Below are 25,054 nucleotides of genomic sequence, written 5' to 3'. Positions count from 1 at the left end.
GGACCTATTGAAACTTCAAAGCTTTTGCACAGCAAAGGAAACCATAAACAAGATGAAAAGACAACCCTCAGAATGGGAGAAAATATTTGCAAATGAATCAGTGGACAAAGGATTAATCTCCAAAATATATAAACATCTCATGCAGCTCAATATTAAAGAAACAAACAACCCAATCCAAAAATGGGCAGAAGACCTAAATAGACATTTCTACAAAGAAGACATACAGTTGGCCAAGAAGCACATGAAATGCTGCTCAACATCACTAATCATTAGAGAAATGTCAATCAAAGCTGCAATGAGTTATCACCTCACACCAGTTAGAATGGGCATCATCAGAAAATCTACAAACAAAAATGCTGGAGATGGTGTGGAGAAAAGGGAACCCTCTCGCACTGTTGTTGGGAATGCAAATTGATACAGCCACTCTGGAAAACAGTATGGAGGTTCCTTACAAAACTGAAAATAGAATTACCATATGACCAAGCAATCCCACTACTACACATATACCCAGATAAAACCATAATTCAAAAAGACACATGCACCCCAGTGTTCATTTCAGCACTATTTACAATAGCCAGGTCATGGAAGCAACCTAAATGCCCATTGACAGACCAATGGATAAAGAAGATGTAGTACATATATACAATGGAATATTACTCAGCCATAAAAAGGAACGAAATTGGGTCATTTGTTGAGACGTGGATGGATCTAGATACTGTTATACAGAGTGACGTAAGTCAGAAAGAGAAAAACAAGTATCGTATATTAACACATATATGTGGAACCTAGAAGAATGGTACAGATGAACCAGTTTGCAGGGCAGATATTGAGACACAGATGTAGAGAACAAACATATGGACATCAAAGGGAGAAAGCGGTGGGGGGTTGGGGGTGGTGGTGTGATGAATTGGGTGATTGGGAATGACACTTATACACTGATGTGTATAAAATTGATGATTAGTAAGAACTGCTGTATAAAGTAAAATTAGTTTAATGCTGTCTTTTGTGAGTATACCTATAGAAATACATTTAATCTGTATTAATAAAATCAAGCTCAGATACTCCAAAATATAAGCAAAGGATCAAATTTTCCACATGATGGAGAAAGGAAATTGGGTTAAGTAACCTTCCCTTGACAATTCTCCCTACTATTGGGTTTGATGGTTTTGTTATAGCTAGTTTGGAAAAATTTGGTGTTCCTAAGAGAGTATTTTGGAAGAATTTCACTCATTTTATACTTATTTCAGTGTGTCAGGCTCAATTTTCAAGAAAGATCATATTATCCTTTATAAAATATACCCAAAGAGATAGGGTGCAAGACTGGACTTTGCACAGATTTTGGGAGGATATCATGCAAAGTGGGAGCATATAATGAATTGCTGTAACTTCTGATCTTTGATGAAAGATCAGAACATAGATAATTTGTGTCTTTTAGGGTAGGGGTAGGTTTTTTGCATCAGTGTATTTGTTGAATAATTGAAATGATTGATAACAGGAAGTAATCATTAAATTTAGGCTTAGTTCATTTGTAGAGGAAATTTTTAAAATGGCACCCAAGTAATTGTTGTTTTAAACAGCACTGCTGATGCCTAAAGAAAAAAAAATAGTAAAATTAATAACTAAAAGAGCTACTTGGGACTAAATAAAAACTGACAAGGAGTAAATAAAGCTCTTTACTTCTCAGGTGATTTTGTTTTTATCCCATGAACAGAGGAAGATTTATGTATAAAGGAAACCTCTCTATTCAAGTAAGCAGGTCAGTCTCTCTGGGAATTTATTATTTATTCCAATGATTCTAATACATCAAGAGATTTCTAGAACTTGTGCGTTTCTACTAGAGCCAATTTATAAACTAGAAAGAAATCAATGCATATGTGGTAATCATTAAATTATAGCCACCCTTCCCTTATGTATTTTGTCCAGTATTTGAGATTTTTTTTATCTTTATCTGAAGTTTTATACCAGATTTAGAGTAGACTTAACTCCAAAAGAGTCTTCCATAAAAAACAAGTATCCTAAATTTAACAATTATCCTTAACCTTAATTTGGTTGAGGTCCAGAGAAAAATATTCACACAAAATTTCTACCCATACTGAATTCTAATATGATAAAAGTCAGTAATGACATTAAACCAACTAGTTGTATGTCTATATCTGTTTTGTTTTCTTAAGAATCATGGTTAATTTGGAATATTTGTTTAGTCCACATTATTTGCAAAGCAAACCTTTGGCCTAAAATCATATTCTGCTAAGAGGCAAGATTGAAACTCTGTGTATTATTTCAGCTCTGACACAAAAAGAGTTTGGAAGTAACCCTTACCACAAAACAACAACAACAACAAAAAAAACAGCTGAATTAACCAAAAACCAATGACTTTTCTTGGATCCATCAGAGAATTGAGGTTGCAAGGCAAACTGCCACACCAAAACACAAAGAGACAGGTGAATACAGAGGAATAGTTGAAATCAACTTACCTGAATGCAGAAACCACTGAAACAAACTAGTAGAAACACTTAAAAGGTAATATTGAGGAACTATTGAAGGCTGAGTGTATACAAGTTTAAGAGTGGAAAAACTCCTGGGAGCTGCAGATACAGAAGGGCCCCACACTTCTGTGGATTTTACTTCCAAGTATCTCACAAGGTTACCATGGTGAAGAATAAAAAAATCACCTATTTTTTAGGGGGAGGTAAGGGAAGAGAAAAAGTAATCATTTTGAAATAAACCCAATATAGTCTCCATAACAAACACATAATTTTTAGTGAGAAATACTTTACTGGAGACTTATCTGGAAAGTCCAATTACCCAACTAGAGCCCCATATAAACTTCCTGTCTCACATAAGAAAAGGAAAAAAAAAAACTGTTCTGGAAATTGCATCCAAGGAACACAGGTGCACTAGAGATTAATCATAAGATTATAGAATTCCTCCCTCCCCCATTTCTTATTACCATATTAACATGACTTCAGTAAGAATGAATTACTGTTAATATGGCTGTAAGGCTCAGACTCAACAAAAATGGAGTTCTTATGAATATATATAGACAAGGGAGACAAAAGCAAGAATTCTAAAGGGATTTAAGATCCCTGACACCTACAACTATAGTTAACATTAAACAAAGCTTAATTTCTAGCCAGATTAACATACAAGTTCACACTAAAGACCTATTTTACTTAGTTTCCACTATCCAATATATCTTGTCTATCTTCCAACAAAAATTTAGAAGGCATGCTATAGGTAGTAAAGAAATACCATCTGAAGGGACAAAGATTACAACAAATCTCAGATATGGCAGAGATGTTGGAATTATCAGATAATTTTAAATGGTGCTGATTGATTTGTTAAGAGCTCTAATTGGAAAAGTAAATAACCTGGGAAAAATGGGTACTATAAGCAGAAAGGTGGAAATTCTAAAAAAAAATTTAAAAATTTCTAAAAATCAAAAACACTACCACAGAAATAAGTAATACTGTTGATGGACTTATCAATAGCCTTAGTATGGCTAAGTAAATAATCAAAGAACTTGAAGATATGTCAATAGAAACTTCCTAAATTGAAATAAAATTGTTTAAAAAGAATGAAAAAAAACATAATAGAATATATAATAACTGTGAGACAATTTCAAAAAGCATAACATAACTTTAATTGATATATTAAAAAGAGAATAAAGAAGGAACAAAGCAGGAAAACTGATTGCTGAGAACTTTCTGAAGTTAAGAATAAAAACCTAACCATAGATTCAGGATATGCACAGAACATCAAGCAAAATAAATAGCAGAAAAAAAGGACTCCTAGGCATATAATACTTATATAAAACTTCAAACTGAAGACAAAAAGAAAATATTGAAGGAGGTCAGAGGGAAAAATCTCCTAACCTACAGAGGAAAATGGATAAAGTTTACAGAGGGCTTTTCTCAGAAATCATGCAAACAAGAAGGGAGTCAAGTGAAATATTTAAAGTGTTAAAAATGCCAATCTAGAATTCTATATCCAGAAAAGTATCCTTCAAAAGTGAAGAAGAAATAAAGATTTTTTGCAGACAAGCAAAAGCTGAGAGGATTAATTGCCAGCAGATATGCCCTGTAAGGAGTATTAAAAAGCAGATCTTCAGAGATATGGAAAATTCTATAGATTAGACACTTGGATTTACATACAAAAAGAAAAGCATTGGAAAAGGAATAAATGAAGGCAAAATTAAAAAACAAATTATTGCTTCTACTCTTGAATGATCTAATAGGAAAAAATGTTGGGTTATTAATTAACACATCCATCACCTCACATATTTATAATTTTGTGTGTGTGAGAAAATTTGAGTTCTACTCTCTACCAAAGAATCCTTGTTTAAAGTAATAATAGTATTAATGTATTTTATTACTATAGCATAAATATAAGTGAAATTAATGACAACAACTTTATATGGGATAAGAATTCTCTATTCTAAAGTACCAGCCCTACCCATGATCAGTATAGTATTATATGAGAGTACATTTAGATTGGTTACAAATGTATATTTCAAACTCCAGGGAATCCACTACAAAAGTTGCATAAAATCAGCACAACTGATATGCTAGAGGGGAGAGAAAATGAAAAATATATATAAATTTCTCAGTTAAAAGCAGAAAAGAGAAAAAAAAGGAAAATAAAGGAACAAGTGCAATGAAGAAAAACAGTTACAAATATGGTAGCTTTAAATCCAACAATATCAATAACCACTTTCATTGTGAGTGGTCTAAATCCACCAATTAAAAAAATGGAAACTATCAGAGTGGACTAAAAAAACAAGACTCAACTACATATTGTCTATAAGAGACTCACTTTAAATATAAAGACACAGATTACTATCTAAGAAAAAGAAAGCTAGAATGGTACAGAAGAGAAGTCAGACAAAGCAAACTTCAGAACAAGGGGAATTATCAGGGATAAGGATGGGCATTACAAATTGATAAAGGAGCTAGGTGCCTAGGAAGATATAAAAATCCTTAATGTGTATGCATGTAACAAAATAGCTTCAAATTACTTGAGGCAAAAATTTATATTGGTGAAAAGAAAAATAAATAAACTTACCACTTTATCTGGATATATCTATACTTCTGTTTCAGTAATTGATAAATCAAGTAGGAAGAAAATCAGTAAGGATATAGTTTATCTGAAGAGCTTAATTGATGTATCTAATTGACACTTATAGAATACTCCATATGACAACAATGAAACATTCTTTTTAAACTCACATAGAATGTTCACCGATGGAGAGCACCTAGTGTTCTGTAAAACACACTTTAATCTTAAAAATAATAGGTTATACAAAGTATGTTCTCATACCATGATGGAAATATAATTCAATAACAGAAAGACAGCTGGGAAGTCTCCAAATATTTGAAGATTGACCAACACTCTTCTAAACAACACACATGGATAAAGGAGTCTTTAGAAAAATTAGAAGATATTTTTAACTAAGTGAAATGAAGATACAACTTACGAAAATTTATGGAATTCAGAGAGAGTAGTGCTTAGAGGGAAATTTACAATAATAAACGCACATATCAGAAAAGAAGAAAAACTTCAATTCACTAATCTTTTTTATTTTATTTAGTTATTTTTTAAAATAAAGTTATTTATTTATTATTATTTTTTGGCTGCCCTGGGTCTTCATTGCGGTGCCTGGGCTTCTCATTGCAGTGGCTTCTCTTGCTGCGGAGCGTGGGTTCTAGGTGTGCAGGCTTCCGTAGTTGTGGCACACGGGCTCAGTAGTTGTGGCACATGGGCTTAGTTGCTCTGTGGCATGTGGGATCTTCCCCGACCAGAGTTAGAACCCTTGTCCTCTACGTTGGCAGACAGATTCTTAACCACTGTGCCACCAGGGAAGTCCCTCTTTTTTTTTTTAAGTTTCCTCCATGTATTTTTGTGCTTCTCAAGGTTTTTTTTTTTTTGGAAGTATTGATGTGTTTAAACTCTGTATGTTCTCCACAGATCAGATTAAGGAGTTTGTAGGTGAAGTTTACCTGTGCATATTGGGAAGAGTCATGGATGGGGTAAAGGAGATGAAGAAGAAAAAAAAAAGTCACAGGGAAATAGAAAAAAAATACATCACAGGGGCTTCCCTGGTGGCACAGTGGTTGAGAGTCCGCCTGCTGATGCAGGGGACATGGGTTCGTGCCCCAGTCCGGGAAGATCCCACGTGTCGTGGAGCGGCTAGGCCCATGAGCCATGGCTGCTGAGCCTGCGCATCCGGAGTCTGTGCTCCGCAATGGGAAAGGCCACAACAGTGAGAGGCCCGAATACCGCAAAACAAAACAAAACAAAAATCACAGGTTAACAGAACCTTCAGAATTAAAAAAAAAAAGAAAAAGGAAAATAAGCAGCTGTGAGCATCAATATCAACTATACAAGCATCACAAAGACACATGTGAAGGAAACAAAATCTTCAAACCTTTCCATGGGATCTACAGATCATTTTGTGCACAGCTTGGAGCATCCATCTTCCAGAGAAAAGCAAACGTCCCTCATCTTCCCCAGGATGCTGGCCACCTCCCCCTTCTATCTTCTCTCAGTGAATGGAAGGGACAGTGGAGACCAGTGCCTTCAGAGGAGGTGGGAAATGTCCAAAGAGGAAAACAGCACATCTGGACATTACTCGGGAGGGAAGTGAGCAGTCAAAAGCTACGGTGAGTCAATGGCAGACAGTGGAAGAACATCATGTACAAATTACAGGTTAGTTTCTGTGGAAGAACTGGATTCAGAAGAAACGCAGTTGTGTCCCTAATCTGTACACACAAGGCTCACTGAAAGATGCTGGAACTCAAATGCTTGTTTTGAGTGTCTCTTTGGTGACAGGACTTGTGTAGAGACACCCAGGTTCCCAGTGGTGGGAGCACCAGACTTCCAAGAAACTGGTCCTTCAAAGGAATCTTGAGAGGGGGATCATGATGTATTTTAAGGATCAACTGCGGCTCCTATTTCAGTTAGTTTCTCAGCAACTTTCTGAAAGCTCATTTAAAGTGAATACTGCATTTTCTTTTTTTTAAAACAAAAACCAGGACAGGGAGCCATAAAGAGCTGATTGACACAATGCAGCTGGAACAAACGGCCTGCATGTAGCATATACAGTCTATCATTGAAAATCAACATTTTCCATTTCTACAGAGAGCATGTGTGAGACAATACAATAGAAGTGGGATTCCTGATTAATTTTTAAAAGAAAACTACATCAGTCAAATATCTGTAATAAGCATTTTTTTCACTTCATTTAAGGTTTATATGTCATATATTGTTATATTAACATTTTTTCACCCATTTAAAAAGAATGGAAATTGTGATTCTACAGTAGTACTTTATAGTTTTAATGATCCAGGAGGTCTGAGTGTAAGATGAAATCCTCTGGAAGTAACTGTCTGTCAGGCGTCGATCCAAACCTCTGGATGTCTGCTGCCCGCCTCACTCCCCACTCCAGCCAGGTGTCGCGCTTCACATGCTTAAATCTGCACCGGCTCCAGGTATTTGTAGATCGGGTTTTCGTAACCATGATTCTGCATCTTGTTCAGGTGACGCGCTCCTGAAGTGAGCATTGGGTCAACCTCCACGATCCCATGGCTGATGGTGCTGTACTGCCTGTTGCTCAGCATCACGAAGCTGATGACAATGACTGTGGAAATGGCCACTGCAATGGCCAGCAGACCCATGAGGGTGCTGCTGTTCAGACTGAAGTCCTCTCGCAGGGGCCCCACAGATTCCGGCCCCCGCCTAGAGACCTCTGACTCTCTCGACATTGAGAATCATTTCCTTCATATCCAGGGTCTTGTCAATGACCATATTTTCATCCACTTTCTTCTTACTTAATAAATCTCTCCTTGGCCCCAGATTCCACCTTAGGAATCTGGAGAAAGAAGAATGATTTAAGAAGCATAGGAAAAGAAATAATACAAAGTAGAGCAGAAAGCAGTGTAATTGAAATCAGGAAAACAATACTGGAAATTAATGAAACCAACCTGATTCTTTGGAAAGATAAAATATTTAGTAAATCTCTAACCAGGCTAATAAAATTAGACAGAAAAATCACAGATTTGTAATGGAAGAAATGAAAGAGGTATGGTCCCTACTGATGTCATGGGCACAAAGGATAATAAAGTAATATTTGGAACTATTCTAGGCCCACAAATTTGATAATATATTGGAAATGGACCAATTCTTTGTAAGGCATAGCTACCAAAACTCAAACAAGGAGAGAGAATTTTAGTAGCCCCATACTTATATTAAAGATATTGAATCAATAATCAGTAACCATCCAAATAAGAAAGCACCATGCCCAGATTGTTTCACTAGTTAATTCTAACAAATATTTAGGGAAGAAATAATACCAATTATTAATAATATTTCCCAGAAACTAGGAGCAGAAGGAATGCTTCTTAAGTCATTTTATGAGGTCAGTATTACCTTAACACCAAAACCAGACAAAGATATTACAAGACAAGGAAATTATAGACCATTATCTCTCAAAAATCTAAATGAAAAAAAAATCCTCAAAAATATCACAAATTGAATTTAATAATTCATTTAAAATTATATAACACAACTAAGTTGGATTTATTCTAGGCATGGACACTATTTGAATATGAAATAGTATTATACACCTTATCAACAGGCAAAAGCAGAAAAATCATATGATCATATAGATTAATACAAAAAAGCCTCTGGTAATGGATTAGACTTGGAGATATCAGATGTATCTATATGTATCTATATGTAACCACCTGTATAAATACTCCTATCTATAAATACAGGTGGTTACATATAGATACATTTATAGAAATGTTTATAAATGTAGTTTTGTATACACATGTATACTTTTCTTCCTCTGTCAGATGGAAGGTCCTTGATGCAATAGCACTCTGGTATCAATCAGCAAACCTAGGGTTCAGATCTTGGTTTCTAATACCATTTTCCAATAAAAGGAACCAGAGAAATGGTTTATTCTAGCAATAGGGCAATAAATGTACTATAACGTCTTGTAGTACTAGGAAGTAAGGAAGTGCTATTAAAAAAAAAAGAAGAAGATAGCATTATGTCTAAGGGATACAGGGCCAAATTGAAAGAGCTCCTAATAGGCACAGAAGGAAAAATTTGAGAAACAAATAAAATGATAGTATTTGATTATAACACAAAGTAAAAAATAAATACCCACAATCCATAGTTATAACATAAATGACTGAATGAATAAAGTATTAATAGGAGAGAAGATATAAATCTCCCTTGCAGAAGAATTCCAAATAATTTATGCAGATACTATGACCTTAATGAAGGGAACATAAATCCTCACTCCTTAAGTGTGGGCTCTTCCTAGTGACTTCTTTCCAAAGATAAAGGTATGGAAAGGTTAAAAAAAAAAAAAGAGTTTACAGTGGAAAAATCTGATAAACACCACACCAGCCATGTGATTAAGATCAATATCGACAGTGATAACTAATGTTGATAGTATGTACTTTGCTATTATGTGATGAAAATGGCACTTGACATCTATGTCCTTTCTTTGAATAAAACACATAATCTCAGTCTAGTTATGAGAAAAACAGAAAAATGTTAAATGAATGTCATCCTAAGAAATACCTGGTCAATATGTTTCAAAACTATCAAAATCTTGAAAATGTAGAAATTCTGAGAAATTGTCCACAGCCAAGAGGATCTTAAGAAGCCATGTAAGTAAACGGAATGTGGTATCCTGGATGGGATCCTGGGAAAGGAAAAGATATTAGGTAAAAACTAAGATATTCTGAAAAGAAATATGGACTTTAGATATTAACATATCAATTTTGGGTGATTAATTGTAAAAAATATATTTTACCAGTGTATTATATCTATAATTCTTCCTGCTGTTACAGTTGTTTCACCCCTTTGTTTCTGTAGGATTTTTCTGGCCCTAAGGGAGTTGTAATACTTGTTTGTTGTTTTAGTAACTATTATAAAGTGATATCTATTGTTCATCAGGCCCTAGATAGGACACACAAGATTATCGACCTGTTACAGTTTATGATTATGTTCAGCATACGACATAAGGAGAGAGGCAATGTGCTATTATTCATTACTTCTTTCAAGTTTACCTACATTACAGTAAACAGCCCACATACAAGGACAAACTCAGCTGGGCACTTTTAAGATAACTTCATATATCTTTGCTCCTGTCTTTATGTGTCTGAAAACAGTCTGTTCCTGATTACTATGTCTTACCTACAGATGTGTCTCAAGAGTCTCCCAACATAATGTGATTGAAGTTTTCTCATGTCACAAACTGTTATTGTCATCTTTCTAAATTAGTTCAAATCTCCCTAGAAATGGAACCATTCACCAGAAGCCATGTTAGCAATGAATTAATGAAACTGCCTGTCTCCTTCTCAGCTGGCCTTTCTCCAGTGCCCAGTCTCCCCAGCCACAAGCCTTTTTTCAGAATACCTTCCTGTGTATGCTCAATTTTGCTCAATAGTTTCACTGCTGGAACTTGAGTCTATGACCTTAATACACTCAGATATTCAAAGCAGTGAAATTGTTGTAGCAACACCAGTCAGAAACATATTATAGTTAGTGCATAGTTCACAAATCTTGCATCACTGCTCCATCACCTTCCTACTGAAGGTTGAAAGTTCACCTTACAGTGTCACTTTATGTGAATAAGCAAAGATCCTCTGTCTTCTAAATATGGGCCTTTATGTGGTAGGAAGGTCAGAGATTTATCTCAAGCTTCTGAGATTTGGAGGACTTCAGTAGAATAGGAAACTACCCCATTTTTCTTATTTATGAGTGTCTTTGAACCTAAGAAATGTCTCATTTGTATACATCTAGATAATCTATCTATATTTTTAAGGAGTTTCCAAAGCAAGGCAGGGGAATGTAACCTTGAAAATAATATAAAATAGCTGTATTGCAAAATGTTGTAAATATTAGTTGAACACAATGAGACATTTGCTAGGGGCCGAGGAACCAGAAAATTGCAAGCATTTAAGAGAAATATCTCTTACTTTAAATTCACTTGCAGTTCCTGGTGACTGAAAGCTGCTAAAGGAAAAGAGAAAACAGTAACAGCAGCAACAAAATCCCTCATAAGATTAATAGCCACCCACTGACTGTAAATGTGAAGAGGACCTCTCCAAGCACAAAGCTGAAATGTAGAGGAATCCACCTTTATTAAAATCCCTGACCTCCTGCCCATTAATAGATAAGCTCTGAATACCACATACAGCAACACTTTGCAATGTTGTTTTGTAAAACTTGATTTTCACTTCCTGTAATCAAATCTTTGTCCTAGCCCCCAAAATGTTTTCATCATATTATTCCTAATCTTGATTTCCTTCAGTCAGAATTATGTTATTATTCAAAAATATATTGTAAATTTTTGACAAAAGATTGAGTATCCTTGCCAATCTAGCCCCAGAAATACTTGTTACCCATTTCCCTTCCTTCCTGGAGGAGCCTGATTTTTCAGGTGTTAAAAAATAAAGTATTTTACAATGACATGGAGCAGAAGTCAGAGTTTGTTATTGAGATTACCTTGCAACTGCAGTTGCATTCATAAAGGAACCTAGTAGAGTGTGCAGAAAAGATGGAGGAGAATGTCATACAATAAATTTGGAAGTTAAGTACTCTTGGCACCTATTTCCAGAGACATACATTTGAAGTTAATGTTTACTCTTGTGCATATATAGACCATGTTTTGCTAAGACATAGCATATATGTTGAGGAGGAAAACAGCAGAACTGAGTTGGTTTTTCAGGAGAAACCAAACCTGCTGACACCTTGATCTTGCACTTCTAGCCTCCAGAACTGTGGGAAGATAAATCTCTGCTGTTTAAGCCATCCAACCTGTGGTATTTTGTTATGGAATCCTTAACAAACTAACATAATACCTAAATTAGAGTTACCAGAAAAAATACAGACTGTCCAACTAAATTTGCATATTACACAAAGCTTTTTGTTTGTTTGTTACTTTGTTTTAAGTATGAGAATGTCCCATGCAATATTTAGGACAATCTTATACAACAACCACAACAACAAAAACTGTTTATATTAAATTAAAATTTAAATGGGTATCCTATATTTTATTTGTTAAATCTGGCAACAAAATCTATGGAAAAGGCTTCACAGAGGAGGTACCATTTGAACTAGAAAACAAAACTAAAAAAATTATTTTGGTGGGAGTGGAAGTGCATTGAGGCCAGAGAAATCAATGTGAGAAGACTCCAATGGAAATTTTCAACAATTTTCCCCACTGTTTATACTGTAGCAAATATTTCAGCCCATAATCATTTTAAGTATATAGAAATGACAATTTAATTAGATACGGAAGATGTAACTGCCATCTATCACTCAATGGTTTCTAAACATGGGAGCTTTAAAAAATACATCAATTGGGCTTCCCTGGTGGGGCAGTGGTTGAGAGTCTGCCTGCCGATGCAGGGGACACGGGTACGTGCCCCTGTCCGGGAAGATCCCACATGCCGCGGAGCGGCTGGGCCCGTGAGCCATGGCTGCTGAGCCTGCACGTCCGGAGCCTGTGCTCCACAATGGGAGAGGCCACAACAGTGAGATCCCTGCATACCACAAAAACAACAAAACAAAAACCAAAAAAACCCCCATAAATTTTGGGGGACTTACTCAGAGTGATGGATCACTAATTTAATGTGACTAAAAACAGCTAATTAGCTCAATTTAAACACATCCCACACCCATAAACCAAACTGAACAGGCTGAGATCTCTTCCCTGGACAGTTTCTCTACAATTGAACCTGAAACCTTAATAAACCCTCTGCTGAAGAGAAGGCCATGTTATAGTTGCCCTCTAGGAACCATCTCTACATCTCTATTTTTTATAAAACTCTTTAGCATTTTAAAGAAATTCTTTAACATTTTCTTAACAGTCTGAATTTACATGTGTGTGTGTCTAAATATAATCACATGTGTTTTCCCTTAACCAAATCTTAGAATGATCTCATAATGCCATATCCATTTTGTTAGGTAAAAATAAATAAACAAAGCATGAGTTTTACTTACAAATTTAAAACTATTGTTCCTTGATAGTGGAGGAACCCTTTAATCTTGATAATTAAAGCCACATGCTATGGACACAGGATACTATTCAAAATAAATGTTATGCAAAATTGCATAATTTACTGAGTCTGAAAGACTATTTTATAACATATATTAAAATTCAGGGGAGGTCAGTTAGTAGAAAGGAAAATGTAACTAACTGGTCCTGTTGAAAGATAAAGAAATTGGCCAACAGTAATGAACATCTATGTCTATTTTTCAAAGACACTGGGCTGATAGAGGGGAATATTACAGGTCAAAATCATGGTAGATAGGTAACAGGAGAAGTGACAAGATGAGACCAGGAAGAAAGGAATTAGGAGAGAATTCAAGTTGAGTATAAGAGTTAAAGGAATCTACATAGTCAGACATGTACATAAAGACTGGACACATCAGGGCCATTCATAGTGGCCTGGTGCTATCACTTAGAAGTCTCCCTTTCTTTGGCAATTAACTAAATTTATTATCTTTGAAGTAGACCTCTTGACCCAAATGTGGCTGCTGGGGCTTCCAATCTCAGTGACATTCTCCTTTGGCCATAAGAATAAATTTGAGAAACAGGCAAGCCAATCAGAATAGCCCATCTTTGTGGCCACACAGTTTGGCTCAGGGAGGGCAAAGGGTATACACCAGGTCAATTAAACATCTCCTGGGAATTTTTAATATGGTCCCTCCAAGAGAGAAGGTATTTTTCCCTTGAATAGAAAGCTGTAAAGCTGTGAACTCAGAGCTGTCAGTGACTATGTTCCCAGCCATGGGCAGAGCCCAAAAAAACTGAGGCCAACATACAATCAGAATATAGGCAGACAAGGGCATATAGTCTATATCAGGTATCTCCCTCTCCCTCTCTCTGTCTCTTTTTGCGTGTGCATGCACACACATACACACCACACACACATGCACACACACAACTGGTGAATCTTATTTGGTTGATCTTGCTGTGGGCTCTCCCATTCTGTGTGTGTGTGTGTGTGTGTGTGTGTGTGTGTGTGTGTGTGCGCGCGCATATGTGGTTTGGTTAAATGGGGCAACTAATTTTCCTTTTTGCTTGAATGGGTTTGTGTTTGATTCGCTCACTGACAACCAAGAAAATTCTTGACTGATTCTGAGCACTAGCTTTACTTTTATGTGGCCATGAATTATTTGAACTTTGCCACATGCCGTTCTAGTTGACCTACAGTTATTACAAGGAAGAAGTTTAACTTGATAGCTATCATTCTGTATTTGGAATCATTTTCCCTTGTGCTTCTACCTTTAGCTCCAGTAAAACAGAACATCAGGTTGCAGGGTTCAGAAGAGGAATGGGTATTCAATGAACTGCAGATTGTTCTTTTTAAAACATTACCATGCACCACTGGGCCTGTCTGTTTGTGGTCTCTTAGGGATGTTTGGAATGTTACCATATTTGGATCATTGCTCAGGCTTCAGTTACTACCCTGAAATTTACTCTTTCTTCCTCTCCTCGTGACTGAATTCTTTCTAGCTTTCAATACATTTCCTAAGGCTTCCCAGAACAAGGAATTCTTTTCACTCAAGCCATATCTGGCTGCTTACCTTTGAAGGATATTGTATAAGGAAATATAAAGATGTGTAAGGATACATCTTATTCAATTAAGTTAAATATGCACCATTTTTCATAAACCAAGGAAAGGATAAATTGTCTTTTAGAACTAGCCTATAGTTTTGTTTTTGTTTTCTTTTTTCCCATAGAGATTATTGTACATCTGAAATTTAAGTGAAGATTTCATGGAGGAGGAATATTCATATAGACCATAAAAGGTAGCAGTACAACAGGATTAGAAGCTCTAACATCCTAATTTTCTTTCGGAAAGACAGAAGACACTGAAGCAGAAGGTGAGATGGAATAGAGAAAACTATACATTTATTTATAACCATTCCCTAGTTTCTACTTGGCTTATAGAATTCCATACCTCTTTTTGTCTTCACTCTTTAGGAGCTTGACCCTTGACTGAAACATGGCCTTTTTATTTTTAATTTAATTTAATTTAATTTTTTAAAGGGTTTCTGCCTTTTGGGAATGCAATTAGACTTTCCAGGACATCCGTATGTCAAGAAGGATAATAGCATTTCCAGTGCACATTCACTGAACAGGAATCTTAATCTAAGGCAGGACTTTAACGGTTCCATGGAAACAATAGAAAGTCATGGTCATCTTGGCCTGGTCATTTAAGAGAACTGGCCATCCAGCTGTAGTTAGAAGCAGCTTCTCACATGGAGGTCAGTAATTATCCTCTTAGCCTGAGTGACAGATCATGGGCCTAGGCATTCTCCTAGGCTCAGGATCTTGGCTTCCACATCTGTGAAGATATTTCTATCAGGCTTCCTTGTATATTCATGGTACAACAGGCTTCAATGATATCGAGAGGATTAGACCTCTTTTACCTCTGTTAGGACTTGCTCCTCTCTTATTCCATGCATCTTGGTTTTTTTTTTTTTTTTTTCGGTACGCTGGCCTCTCACTGCTGTGGCCTCCCCCATTGCAGAAAACAGGCTCTGGACGCACAGGCCCAGCAGCCATGGCCCACGGGCCCAGCCGCTCCGCGGCATGTGGGATCCTCCCAGACCGGGGCATGAACATGCATCCCCGCATCGGTAGGCGGACTCTCAACCACTGCGCCACCAGGGAAGCCCTTCCATGCATCTTTAATCTCTTTCCACCAAACTCCAGTTAAGTTGAACAAGTGGAGTAGAGTCAAACAAATAGAATACACATATTCTATTGTTTGAGTTACACACACACACACACACGCACACACACATTTTTAGGCTCTCACTTAGCTCTGGGGGAATAATGTAGTACAGAAAATACTGTAAACTTTAGAAAACCAAAACAAAGAAACATTGCTTATAACTAAGCAACCAAAACCCATTCTCACCTGGCTGGCTTCTAGAGTATTACTTAGGGCCTTTCTCACTAAACTCTAAGATCCTTGAGGCCAGGGACTTTGTTTTATTTACATAGTCATTCTAAACAGCCCTGTAATATATGCTTGTTAACTGAATGAATAAATTAACCAATTATTGGATTAATTGGCTGAGAAAATATTACTGACATAGTCCAAAGCTACAGAGTCCCATGGTTGAAAGAAGAGGGAAGATTTTAATTGATGAGGACCCCCTGGATTCTTGAAGGCATAAATCATCATTGAGGGAAATTTTGTGCTATTTCAATGGAAAGAATTCATTAGAGCCACAGCTGCCAAACCAGACCAAAAGTTTCCCTGAATCTCCGGTTCTGTTGTGATCCAAGGCCTGAAGGATTTTTTCCCACATGGTCTCCACAAACATTTATCCCCATGCACCCCTTTGCAGACCCCTAATCCCAGAACATTTTTCGTCTTGGCAGTTCTTGTGCTAAGTCTTAACTTCAAGGCTTTTGCTGCTGAGTTTGACCTTTGTTGACATTATCCAGACTGCCCCCATAGGAAGGAGACACTCTTATCTTTCTTGTATCACAAGCCTGACCATACACTGCTAAGACCTTAACTGTAAGTTTGACCCCCACAATTTGTGACAATTACATATAACATAACAGGAAGTCCTACAAACACACACACAAACATACACACTCACTATATTTCATCAACATTACGAATTTATATTTTTATGGGTTGCATGAAAGCTAAATAAATTTGAGTTTTAAATATTTTTTCCATACTTTTAAAGAAGCTCCAGTACAAATTTATCCATAAAATAGCATATGAGTTCCATCTGATAGTCTAAATTCTGGTAGAAACCTCTTGACATCCAAAGACTAAAGTGTCTTGGGAAGTTGATATTTACAGGCAGCATCACAGGGCCACACAGCTTCTCATAACCCACAAGACTCGTGTTTGACAGCTTTATGATAGAGGTAATTTTGAGGCACATAGAACACTGGTGCTTTATTTGCATTTCTGTTTTTTGGTTAAACTTATAGTCTAGTCCTTTTTTCCCCCCAATAACTGAAACCCTACCAATGGAAGTAAAAAGAAAAATATCTGAAACATTAACCAAAACCTCATGATATGTTTGGTGTCTAAGTGCTACCCCTCCATGAAGTATTGATTAGGCATACCAACCCCTCTAGCCTAATGGAAACATGATATATTCCTGAGATTTGTCAGTTTCTACCCCTGAATTGTTTTGCCTGCTGTGTGAGAGATTATGTTCTGTTCTGCTACATACTAACATAATAAATTTTTGTTTAAAAGCTACATCCACTATGTGTCTTCTGAAGACAATAGAGATTTAAGCATTTAACTTGAAGTAGCTACCTTTAAGTAGCAACCTTGCAATAGATGGGTGAATGAGATTAAGCAAAGCTAAATTGGTAAATTCCCAGGCAATGATGAATTTATCTGAACTTGTTCCCCATCCAGCAGCTGGCATGTATGTTGTGATATGTATTGTAAGAAGCACACTGATTTTTAAAAAACAGTTACAATGTAAAAAAAAAAAGCAGAAATGTGTGCCATAGAATCAAATAAATGATAGATTAAAGAAATGTTCACATTATTAATATTAAACGAAGTATCCCCAAATCCTCCTAGTCTGTAACAATCAATTGTGGAATTTTAGCATGTATAACTAGGGAATATCTATGGGATTAGGTTGGTCAGCAAAAGCAAAGGCATAGGTGAGAAAGTGACCTCCATGCAGAGATTCATGAGCTGAGTAGGAGCCAAACAGGGTATGTTCTAGGCAGAGGATCATCAGGGATAAATGCTGTGGGCTGGAAATGAATGTGGTATTTTCCAGAAGTGAAAGAAAGATCCTGTGGCTAAGATTTCCTGGAGCAAAGATGAGAGTGACAGTAATTTAGATCATAAAGAAGGAATTGTGGCCTTGAAGGCCATATTCTACATATTCTAATTTCCATAAGAAATCATTGGACATATTCAACTTGATCAGATTTATTAAAAGGAATAATTAACCTCCAAGAAAGTTATTAAGGCCAACGTCAACTTTGTGTGTGTATGTGTGTGTGTGTGTGTGTGTCTTTTCTCTTCTCTGCTTCAGTACTCAAGTCCCAGGAAGGTTACTTTTGTGAATGAGACCCGGAAGACACAAAAGGATGATATAGAATAAGCTTACCTTGTGAACCCAGGCTAATCCATGTAATCTTTGACGAGAAGCTTCTTAAGTAAATGCATACTCATGTTTCATTTGGTTTCAGACCTTTCCTTTGAAATCATGATTATGTTATTGCTAAGTCTGAGCATGCCCTTGAATATTCTAAAGGAAAGCAACATTGAGAAACACAATATCTTATCTTGTGTGTCATCTGTACTTGAGGAGTAAAGAACTAGTATAAATACTGGATGAATTATTTCAGGAAGGCCTCAAATGATACAATCTGGAATAACATGACTTGGGTTGGGGGACACTGCACAGCTTAATCAATCAATCCCAGTGTCAAAATTCAGCTGAACTGCCAGCTTTTGGGATTCACATTGCCAACTGCTGGGAGAATACATGAGGACTTACTGGCTTTGGTATGTCAAGGCTAATTGTGCACTTACTCTGAAAAAAACATGTGCTATGGTGGCCTTTATGCCTCCAAACATCTGATGGCAAAGATGAGGTGTCAATGCTGCAGTGCTCAGTCCCCAGGGATATACCTGTGAACTCAGTGCCTTAGTTTTTATGGTCCTATAAAATTCCAAGCCAAGGACCCCATCCATACCTTGAAACCTAAGTTTTTATTAAAATTTACTTCTTCCCTAACATTATGGCATAAATCTGACTACTTAGTAGTCATTAGCCTTTACTAACATTGTGTTTAAAGAAAGTTCATCTTGAGTGAAGAGGTAAAGAAATATAAATACCTACACATAATTTAGTGTTTTCTGATTAAACTTAAATGGTTTTTTACACATTTTCAACTTAACCTTGATTTTCTTTCCAATGTTAAGGAGAAAAACACCTTCAACTACTTTTTCATGAAGGCAATGATTCAGGATCTCTTGGTATATGCTGCTGTAAGAAGAACATGAAGAGAGTTAAACAGGCACTCACACTGACCTTGAGTAGTTTATGATCTAAGTAGAACATTATGATGCAGAAATATATCTTCTGGGAATGCATTAGAGACCTTACACTACTTATGTGTTTAAATTATGTGCAAGCAAAAAGGTAAGGGAATTTAATTCAGTGATGAAGAAGAGAAGAACTTCAGTGTGAGGGAAAGTATCGAAGATTAGCAATGAATCTGGGAAGACTATTTGAAGGATAATCTGTTTTAGATGTGTATTTCTAGAAAGAAAATAATTGCAGCAAATTGAGTCTAGAAATTGCAAGCATGGGCATTTATCTTAGGAGAAGTATTGGTGGCAGACAGCAGATATGTGAATGGTGTTGTCCATGAATATATTTGTCTAGAAAACATGTTACATTGGATGATACAGTATAAATGTTGTAGTTGTTAATAAAAATAAATAGTGGGTTGAAACTGTATGTGTTTGCTTCATCTATGGACATGTTTGGGAGGCTAGAGTTGGACTACATGTTAAAGGATATACAGAAAATGGATCAATATTGAAGGTAGGGAGGGGTCATTAAATAAGATAATAAAAGAGCAGATATATTTAGGGAGATTTAGTGAAATGTGTAGATTTGCATCAGGTGATGGAGATCCATAAATGCTACAGAGTAGATCTACATAACTGTCCCTTTTTAAAGTAAAAGATCTGGAAACGGGTGTATAACTATGCCATTAGAGCCATTTCCTTTTTCTGGCTGGGAGCTAATTTGCCTCTAAGCACTTTATATCTTCAACTTCCTTTCTGTCCCCAGTGCTCCCTCTTCCCCTCCTCCATATAGTGTGTCTTCTTCAAGATGGAAGTAACACTCCCATGTTCAGAATTACAGAATATGCTCTCTTTTGTATCTTGTTTCCAGTACACTGTCATACATAGACTCAACTATTGACAGTAATCAACTAATACCCTACACATTCACCCAAATAAGGCTGGGTGAAAGGGCTGAGGCCAAACCTCTACTTTCACAATGATTGCTTTAGTTCTAACTAAAGAAAAAATGTCTTATCATTTGTAGCTGGACTTCTTACAGCCTACTCAGATCATCTAAACCTAAAGAACAAACAGACATTCAAATGCAGTTTCCAAACCTTCATGATTATGAAATTATCTTTCTCTTTTAAAGCTCAACTCAACCCTTCCTCTTGTACAGAGCATCCACTGAATATTTTATCTGACAATTATAAATCCCTCCTCTAAAAACACCACCTCTGAATTCCTGAGTCTATTCTGCTCAAAATTCTGAATTATATTCTGCTTGATAAATAGTTCCCATGGGCCTTTAGAGAGGTACCTGAGCCTTAATCTTTTCTTTCTCTTCTTTAACTGAAGTCTGCACATAGCAAAGCTATTTTTCATGTTAATAATCAGTTATACTCATTCAGATATATGAACTATCTATTCCAGCTTTTAGGAATTGAAATCATCTTGACATGATCCCTGAGACACACTAGTCCATGCATAAATTGCAGTGAACATCTTCCTCCAACCCACTGCCATTGGGAAAATGGCACCAAGTTTTCTGCCTTATGAATGAGGACGACAATTTCTGCTCTTTTCCTCTTTCACTAATTTCAGGAAAAATACAGAAATAAAATTCTTTGAACTACCAGGAATCTTACTTAAATCCTCCAAATTATTAACCAAATGCCAAACATGAAAGGTTTGGTTTTGCTTTGAAACTTCAAATCTACCACATTGATGAGTAGTTTGAGCTTGATAAATCATATCCTCCTCCATCTCTCATTCTCAGTAGCTCCTGATCCTGCTGAGGTTGTAGGGAGTATCACAGGAACAGGATTGAGGGAGGAGATAGGGTGAGTGCTATGGCAGAGATTCAAATTCCTCAAATATTCTATAACTTCAGTTTTATCTTAGAAAATAAATGAACAGTTGAACAGGGAAAATGGTTGGTGTACTCCACCAAGAATAAAACTCTTAATAATATCTTATCAACTTGACCTCTCTTGGGGCTATTTTATACCCTTGTGGAACATCTTCAGAAAACAAGTCCCAAAACATTTCCACCTCTAACTATTGTAGGTTAGGCTCCTTTCCCTGAACCTGGCATTCAATGTGTCTTTTCTAACGCAAGCTAATAGTACATTTCTATTATTCAAACTTAATGAAAGAGTTAAATGAATGTGTAAGTAGAAATGAAAAAATATTGGAGAAAATCAAATCAGAGAAGGGGAGAGGCAGCAAGCACTTTGAAAGGAGGGTTTGCAGTGTGGAGTTCCAGAGATTGGAGGTTCTGTCCTTTGAAAAGACAACTCCACATACTGAAAGAGGACTTTGGGGGCCCCCAGGACACAAGCCTTCATCTGGTGTCAGGTTCACAGGAGAGTGAGGAATTATTGAATATTTAAAAGATTAGGGACCTTCAAGATGGTGGAGGAGAAAGATGTGGAGATCATCTTCCTCCCCACAAATACATCAGAAATACATCTACATGTGGAACAACTCCTACAGAACACCTACTGAACTCTGGTAGAAGACCTCAGACTTCCCAAAAGGCAGGAAACTCCCCACGTACCTGGGCAAAAGAAAAAAGGAAAAACAGAGACAAAAAAATAGGGACAGAACCTGCACCTCTGGGAGGGAGTTGTGAAGGAGAAAATTTTCCACACACTAGGAAGCCCCTTCACTGGTGGAGACGGGAGGTGGGGGGGGGAAGCTTCAGAGCCATGGAGGAGAGTGCAGCAACAGAGGTGCAGAGGGCAAAGGGGAGAGATTCCCACACAGAGGATAGGTGTTGACCAGCACCCACAGTCTGAGAAGCTTATCTGCTCACCCGCTGGGTTGGGTGGGGGCTGGGAGCTGAGACTCCAGCTTCAGAGGTCAGATCCCATGGAGAGGACTGGGGTTGGCTGCGTGAACACAGCCTGAAGGGGTCTAGTATATCACAGCCAGATGGGAGGGAGTCCGGGAAAAAGTCTGGAACTGCCTAAGAGGCAAGAGACCATTGTTTTGGTGTGCGTGAGGAGAGGGGATTTATAGCACTACTTAAATGAGCTCCAGAGAGGGGCGCTAATCCCAGTTATCAGTGGAGACACCAGAGACAGGCATGAAATGCTAAGGCTGATGCTGCAGCCACCAAGAAGCTTGTATGCAAGCACAGGTCACTATCCACACATCCCCTCCCGAGAGCCTGTGCAGTTCACCACTGCCAGGGTCCCGTGATCCAGGGACAGCCTCCCAAGGAGAACACACGGAACACCTCAGGCTGTTGCAACCTCATGCTGGCCTCTGCTGCAGCAGGATCACCCCACATCCCATATCCCCCCTTCCCACTGGCCTCAGTGAGCGAGAGACAACTAATCAGCTGCTACTTTAACCCTGCCCTGTCTGAGTGAAGAACAGATGCCCTCAGGTGACCTACATGCAGAGGCAGGGCCAAATCCAAAGCTGAACCCAAGGAGCTGTGCCAACAAAGAAGAGAAAGGGAAATTACTTCCAGCAGCCTCAGGAACAGTGGATTAAATATCCACAATCAACTTGATGTACCCTATATCACTGGAATACCTGAATAGACAATGAATCATCCCAAAATTGAGGCAGTGGACTTCTTTGGGAGCAACTGTAGACTTAGGGTTTGCTTTCTGCATCTAATTTGTTTCTGGTTTCATATTTATTTAGTTTAGTATTTAGAGTTTCATTGGTAGATTTGTTTATTGATTTGGTAGCTCTCTTACTTTATATATATATATATATATATATATATATATATAGAGAGAGAGAGAGAGAGAGAGAGATAAATATATATATTTCCTTTTTCTCTTTTTGTGAGTGTGTATGTGTATGCTTCTTTGGGTTATTTTGCCTGTCTAGGTTTGCTTTTACCATTTGTCGTAGGGTATTATCTGCCCTTTCTCTTTTTTTTTTTTTTTTAGTACAATTTTAGCACTTGTTATCATTGGTGGATTTGTGTTTTGCTTTGGTTGCTCTCTTCTTTCTTTCTTTAAATCCTTTTTTTATTATCTTTTTATTACTTTTTGATTTTTTTAATTTTAATAACTTTATTTTATTTATTCTTTCTTTCCTTCTTTTTTTTCCCCCCTATTCTTCTGAGCCATGTGGCTGACAGGGTCTTTGTGCACTATACGGGTGTCAGGCCTGTGCCTCTGAGGTGGGAGAGCCAAGTTCAGGATATTGGTCCACAAGAGACCTCCCAGATCCACATAACATCAAATGGTGAAGGCTCTCCCAGAGATCTCAATCACAATGCTAAGAATCAGCTCCACTCAATGACCAGCAAGATACAGTGATGGACATCCTACACCAAACAACTAGCAAGACAGGAACACAAACTCACCCATTAGCAGAGAGGCCGGATAAAATTATAATAAGGTAACAGGAACCTCCAAACACACTACCGGACATGGTCCTGCCCACCAGAAAGACAAGATCCAGCCTCATCCACCAGAACACAGGCATGAGTCCTATCCAACAGAAAGCCTACACAGCCCACTGAACCAAGCTTAGGCCTGGGGGCAGACACCAAAAACAATGGGAACTATGAACCAGCAGCCTGTGAACAGGAGACTCCAGACACAGTGAGTTAAGCAAAATGAGAAGACAAAGAAACACACAACAGATGAAGAAGCAAGGTAAAAACACATCAAACCAAAAAAAAAATATGAAGAACAAATAGGCAGTCTACCAGAAAAAAAAAATTGAGAGTAATGATAGTAAAGATGATCCAAAATCTGGAAATAGAATGGAGAAAATACAAGAAATGTTTAGAAAGGACCTAGAAAAATAAAGAGCACCCAAACAATGATGAACACCACAATGAATGAAATTAAAAATTCTCTAAAAGGAAACAATAGCAGAATAACTGAGTCAGAAGAACGGATAAATGATCTGGGAGAGAAAATAGTGAAAATAACTACCACACAACAGAATAAAGAAAAAAGAATGAAAAGAATTGAGGACAGTTTCAGAGACCTCTGGGACAAAATTAAACTCACCAACATTCGAGTTATAGGGGTCCCAAAAGAAGAAGGGAAAAAGAGAGAGACTGAGTAAATATTTGAAGAAATTATAGTTGAAAACTTCCCTAAAATGGGAAAGGAAATAGTCAATCAAGCCAAGGAAGTGCAGAGTCCCATACAGGATACATCCAAGAAGAAACACACCAATACACATATTAATCAAGCCATCAAAAATTAAATACAAAGAAAAAAGATATTAAAAGCAGCAAGGGAAAAACAACAAATAACATATAAGGGAATCCCCATAAGGTTAACAGCTGACTTTCAGCAGAAACGCTGCAAGGCAGAAGGGAGAGGAAGGAAATATTTAAAGTGATGAAAAGGAAAAACCTACAACCAAGATTACTCTACCCACAAAGGATCCCTTTCAGATTTGATGGAGAAATAAATCTTTTACAGACAAGCAAAAGTTAGTACAATTCAGCACCACCAAACCAGTTTTACAACAATGCTAAAGGAACTTCTGTAGTCAGGAAACACAAGAGAAGGAAAAGACCTACAATAACAAATCCACAACAATTAAGAAAATGGTAATAGGAACATACATATTGATAATTTCCTTAAATGTAAATGGATTAAATGCTCCAACCAAAAGACACAGAGTGGCTTAATGGATACAAAAACAAGACCCATATATATGTTGTCTACAAGAGACCACTTCAGACCTAGAGACACATACAGACTGAAAGTAAGGGGATGGAAAAGATATTCTATGCAAATGGAAACCAAAAGAAAGCTGGAGTAGCAATTCTCATATCAAAGTAGATTTAAAAATAAAGACTATTACAAGAGACAAAGAAAGACACTACATAATGATCAAGGGATCAATCCAGGAAGAAGATATTAGAATGGTAAATATTTATGCACCCAACATAGGACCACCTCAATACATAAGTCAAATGCTAGCCATTAAAGGGGACATCGAAAGTAACACAATCATGGTAGGGAACT

This window comes from Leucopleurus acutus, assembly GCF_964270905.1.
Source record: "Leucopleurus acutus genome assembly, chromosome: 13".
Taxonomy (NCBI): Eukaryota; Metazoa; Chordata; class Mammalia; order Artiodactyla; family Delphinidae; genus Leucopleurus; species Leucopleurus acutus.
The sequence above is the reverse complement of the archived record's forward strand: the minus strand, read 5'-3'. Positions refer to the sequence as shown.